Below are 6,162 nucleotides of genomic sequence, written 5' to 3' on the forward strand. Positions count from 1 at the left end.
AGGCTTTTCTTGGTTTGGTAGGCGAATTTGAATGTGCCCACATCTTTGATTGTTCTTTTGTCTCAGGGTTCACGTACTTAATCCAGGTTTCGTCACCGGTCACGATTCTGTTTAACAATGGTTCTCCTTCGTCCTCATAACGTGACAGAAAGTCTAATGCAGAGGCCATTCTTTGAGTTTTGTGGTGGTCGGTAAGAATTTTGGGCACCCATCGTGCACAGAACTTACGGTAACCCAATCTTGCTGTCACTATCTCGTACAAGAGAGTCTTAGAAATCTGTGGAAAACCAGTAGACAACTCCGACATTGAGAAACGTCGATTTTCACGAACTTTTGCATCAACTGTCTGAACGAGTTCGTCAGTCACCAATGATGGTCTACCACTCCTCTCTTCATCACGAACGTTTTCTCGTCCACTTTTAAATAAACGTACCCATTCACGGACAACTCCTTCACTCATAACTCTTGGTCCGTACACGGCACAAAGCTCACGATGAATAGCTGCTGCAGAATATCCTTTGGCTGTAAAAAACCTTATGACAGCACGCACTTCACATTTGGCGGGGTTTTCTATTGCAGCACACATTTCAAACTGCCACAAAAACTAAACTAGCGCAGGTACGACGTTCACTCGACCACGGCTTGATGCCGACTGACCTGTTGAGTGCGTGAACGCACAGATGGCGTCGCTACTCCCCCCACAACCCGCACTGTGACCAATCGGAGGTTACTTTCTGAACCACCCTCGTATATATATATATATATATATATATATATATATATATATATATATATATATGTGTGTGTGTGTGTGTGTAGACTGGAGCGAGAAATGAAAATTCATACCAAGGCCAGGATTTGAACCTGTGTGTCCTGCAGCCTAGGCAGCTGTGCTGGTTAGTACGCCACCCTGCTACAGTGGGTTTGCAGAACAGTGTACACTACACTTGCATGCCTCAATGTTCAATTAAAATTCCCATTCCTACCAAACGGCCTCAGGTGTGAATATGGATTTGGTTTGGGGAGGGAGGTGCTCTAGGATAGTCTGTGGAGTTGTGCAAAGCCATTGTGCCAGCGTGGCGCAGTGGTTACTGCTTCTCCAAAGTGCGCAGGATCCTCATTTCAAATCCCTGCCTTGGTACAAATTTTTGTCTCTCTCTTCTATCTTCTTCATTTGTTATTCAGTACATCATACCTTCAACGTTTTTTAAAATAGAACCATGCTGTTGTCTGATCTGATAATCATCCACGATTTACTGCCAAACAAATACCTACATGTCATACTCCATAACACTTAAACTGATGTTACACCTTAACAAACACTTCTTCAGTATAGCTTTCCCTGCTATTGTCACTCTACACTCTATATCCTCTGCACTACAATCTTCATCAGTTATTTTGCTGTCCAAACAGTAAAAGTCATCTACTACTTTTAGTGTATCATTTCCTAATCGAATTAGCATGGCACTGCCTCATGTAATTCTGCCACACTTAATTGTCGTTGATTACTAATCTCGATGTTCATCTTATAATATATCATCAAGTCGCTATCCATTTATTCAAAGTGCTCTTCCAAGTCCTTCGCAAGCCTTATAACATTAGGATGTCGTAACCATACTTAAATGTTTTTATTTTTTTACACTTAACTTTAATTACCTTCCAAAATATCTCCTGATTTTACTTCAAAGCTTGCTCCACGTACAGACTCAATAGAAGCGGCGATTGTTTACAATCCCGTCTCTCTCCATTCTCGACACTTACAACCACCTTCTTGTTTCTGTACTTAATGTGAATAACCTTTCACTACGTACGGTATCTGATCAAAACTATCCAGACACCCGGTTCATAATGACTTACAAGTTCGCGGCGCCTTCCATCGGTAATGCTGGAATTCCTTTTGGTGTTGCCCCCCCCCCCCCACCCTTAGCCATGATGACAGCCTACACTTTCGCGGGCATACCTTCAATTAGGTGTTGGAAGGTTTCTTGGGGAACAGCAGTTCATCCTTCACAGAGTGCTGCACCGAGGAGAGGGGTCGACGTCGATCGCTGAGGCCTCATACGAAGTCGCGTTCCAAAACATCTCGACGGTGTTCCATAGGATTCAGGACAGGGCTATGTGCTAGCCAGTTCATCCCGGTTCTTGTCGTGTAACCAATCCGCCACAGGCCGTCAATTATGAACGGGTACTCGATCTTGTTCAAGGATGCAATCACCATCCCGAATTGGTCTTCAACAATGGGAAGCAAGACGGTGCTTAAAACATCAGTTTAGTCCTGTGCTGTGATAGTGCCACGCAAAACAACTAGGGGTGCAAGCCCCCTCCAAGAAAAACACCACCACACCGCAACACCACCGCACTACACACGCTGGCAGATGTCGTTCACTGGGCATTCGCCATTCCCACACCCTGCCATCGGATCTTCACATTGTGTACGGTGATTCGTCACTCCACACAGCGTTTTCCCACTATTCAATATTTACGCTCCTTAAACCAAGCGAGGCGTCGTTAGTCATTTACCGGCGTGATGTGTGTCTTATGAGCAGCCGCTCGACCATGAAATCCAAGTTTTTTCATCTCCCGGCCAACTGTCATAGTACTTGAAGTGGATCCTGATGGAATTGGGAATCCCTGTGTGATGGTCTGGATAGATGTCTGCCTATTACACATTACGACCCTCTTAAACTGTCGTCAGTCTTTGTAACTCAACAGACGAGGTCGGCCTGTACGCTTTTGTGCTTTACGAGTCCCTTCACTTTTCCACTTCAGTATCACATGGGAAACAGTGGACCTAGGGATGTTTAGGGGTGTGGAAATTTCGCGTACAGACATATGACACAAGTGACACCTAATCACCTGACCACATTCGAAGTTCGTAAGTTCCGCGGAGCTCCCCAGTCTGCTCTCTCACGATGTCTGACTACTGAGGTCGAAGGTATGGAGTACCTGGCAGTAGGTGACAGCACAATGCACCTAATATGAAAAACGCACGTTTTTGGGGACGTCCGGATATGTTGGATCACAGAGTGTATATTTCATCTCAGTGTCTTTGAGAACTCGAAGTGGTATTTCAATCAACATTGTCAAAAAATTTCCCTAAATCTACAAACGCTATAACAAAATGTTTGCCTTTCTGTTCTAGAGAAAGTTGCAGGGTAAGTTCAGCCTGGTGTATGCTTGCATTTCCTTGGAGCATATGCTTACCTCCCCTGACATGGGTTTTTTGTCACTTTTTCCATTCTTCCATAAATAATTCGTCTGAACATATGGCGACTGTACCTCACTAAATTTGTGGGTCTGTAGAATTTTCACTTGTCAGCACCTGCATTATGTGAAATAGGAACGATCACATTCTTCCAGTGGCCTGAGGATATTTCGCCTGTGCCTGTCAACACTGATATTGACTGTTGATGACTGGAAACATGTTGACTTGTCGGACGAGTCACGTTTGAAATTGTATCTAGTATCTAGACGCCGCCTCATGGCCATGGGCCCTACATGTCAGCAGAGGTCTGTTCACTGTTCTATAATGGTGTGGGGCGTGTGCTGTTGGAATGATATGGGACTCCTGATACGTATAGATACGACTCTGACAGGTGACACGTATGTAAGCATCTTGTATGATCACCTGCATTCATTTCTGTCCATTGTGCATTCCGACGCACTTGGGCATTTCTAGCAGGACAATGCGACACCACCACACGTCCAGAATTGCTACAGAGTGGCTGCAGGAACACTCTTCTGAGTTTAAACACTTTCGTTGGCCACAAAACTCCCCAGACATGAACATTACTGAGCAAATGTGGGATGCCTTGCAGTGTGCTGTTCAGAAAAACTTTCCACCCGTTCGTACCCTTACGGATTTATGGACAGCTCTGCAGGATTCATTGGGGTCAGTTCCCTCTAGCACTACTTCAGACAATAGTGGAGTCCATGACTCGTCGAGTTGCGGCACTTCTGCGTGTTCGCTGGGGCCCTCTATGAAAATAGGCAGGTGTACCAGTATCTTCAGCTCCTTCAGTATATATGATGCAATTAAGACTTTTCGTAATTTTGCGATAAATGCTGTAGATATGCTAATGTTAATAGCTGATCTTCCCAAAATCCATATATATTTGCAATCAATATGAGAGAAATAAATGTAATATATCATATTTGAGTAAAATAAATTATCTGAAATGAATGGACTTATCAGAATGAGAGAGATGAAATGTAACAACGTGAAACCATACCATTGCAATGAACACACCATCAGACATTAAGATACAATTATTTTTGAAAGTTTTGTGGCCGGTCGCGGTGGTCTAGCGGTTCTAGGCGCTCAGTCAGGAACCGCGCGACTGCTACGGTCGCAGGTTCGAATCCTGCCTCGGGCGTGGATGTGTGTGATGTCCTTAGGTTAGTTAGGTTTAAGTAGTTCTAAGTTCTAGGGGACTTATGACCACAGATGTTGAGTCACATAGTGCTCAGAGCCATTTGAACCATTTTGAAGGTTTTGTGGAACTCCTTTCGTCGTGGAATGACAGTCGAATTATTTAGTTGTGGTTTCGCAGCTTGCTTGAAACCACTGGCCAGCTGCACTGATGAGTGACTTTCCACCAGGGAAACACTCAGGCGCTCCCTGGACTCGTCGCGGGTCAACAGCGTAGGGGTCGCCAGCGATAGCGCGGGCCTCGCCTTCACCAGAGCGTGCCGTTTTGCGACCAGATAACACGAAGTAAAGGAGAGATCATTTCTTGTTGCCGTTCTAATGAAAATTCGAATGGCAAAAACCAAAAGAACAGCTTTAAAACAAGAACAAGTGGAGCAACGAAGTAAATGAAAAAAACACAAGTCTTGACATTTTCCAAGAAGGAAATTAGAAGCCATCATTGCTGACGTCAAGCTGCTGATGAGTTATGGAACATGTTTTATGCTCACGTATCACGTACTCTCCTTGAGTGTCACAGCGCTGTAGACATCGGCGGCCAGCTTGATTCCTCCTAGTTCAGTGACTTCAGGAAGTCACTTGGGGCAGTGCCGGCACTCCGTTTGCTGAGGAAACAAGACGTCGCCGATCAGGGGACCAGACTCAATCCTTCCCTGCGGCCAGAATTCAGCACGCTGCTCTTTAAGGAACTACATCGTCAGGTGGAAAGGTGATTTCATTCGCATCAGAAGGACGTGTCAAAGGACCGATACTGTTAACATTACATACCGGGTGTTTCCGTAAGGTCGAACAAAAATTCAACAGGACATAGAGATTTCTCCACTGAACAATTTGAGGTATGGAACCTGGGGTCTGAGAAACCAGCTTAACAAGATATGGGAGTATACTCGTCCACTGCTCTGTCTAGTGTTACTGTTTTCCAGCCTATTTACAACTAACATGTGTAGAAGTTTACTGTTGGCCCTCTGAATTTTACTGTTGGCACGACACACGCTGGCAAAAGACGTTCACTTCGCATTCGACATACCACACCCTGCCATCGGATTGCCAAACTGTGTACTGTGATTCGTCACTCCACACAGCGTTTTTCCATTGTTCAATCGTCGAGTGTTTACGCTCCTTACAGGAAGCGAGGCGTCGTTTGGTATTTACCGGCGTGATGTGCGGCTTATGAACAGCCGCTCGACCACGAAATGCAAGTTTCACTCACCACTCACATACCTGTCGTAGTACATTCAGTCGATCTTGATGCAGTTTGGAATTCCTGTGTGATGGTCTGGATAAATGTCTGCCTATTACACATTACGACCCTCTTCAACTGTTGGTCAACAGACGATGTCGGCCTGTACGCTCTTGTGCTGTACGTCTCCCTCCTCGTTTCCACTTCACTATCAAATCTGTAACAGTGGACCTAGGGATGTTTAGGTATGGGGAAATCTAGCGTACAGACGTATGACACAAGTGACACCCCAATCACCTGACCATATTCGTAGTCTGTGAGTTCTGCAGAGCGCCCCATTCTGCTCTCTCACGATGGTTAATGACTACTGTGGTCGCTGGTATGGAGGACCTGGTAGTACGTTGCAGCACAATGCACCTAATACCAAAAACGTACTTTAGATAACATTGTGAATTTTTTTTCTCTTCCTTTTCCTACACTCGAATACCAGTCCTCTACCAAAATTAAATTTTGTTCTACGTTAACTTATGAATAATTTCTTTTATTTCATATT

Source organism: Schistocerca nitens, chromosome 11 (assembly GCF_023898315.1).
Source record: "Schistocerca nitens isolate TAMUIC-IGC-003100 chromosome 11, iqSchNite1.1, whole genome shotgun sequence".
Classification (NCBI taxonomy): Eukaryota; Metazoa; Arthropoda; class Insecta; order Orthoptera; family Acrididae; genus Schistocerca; species Schistocerca nitens.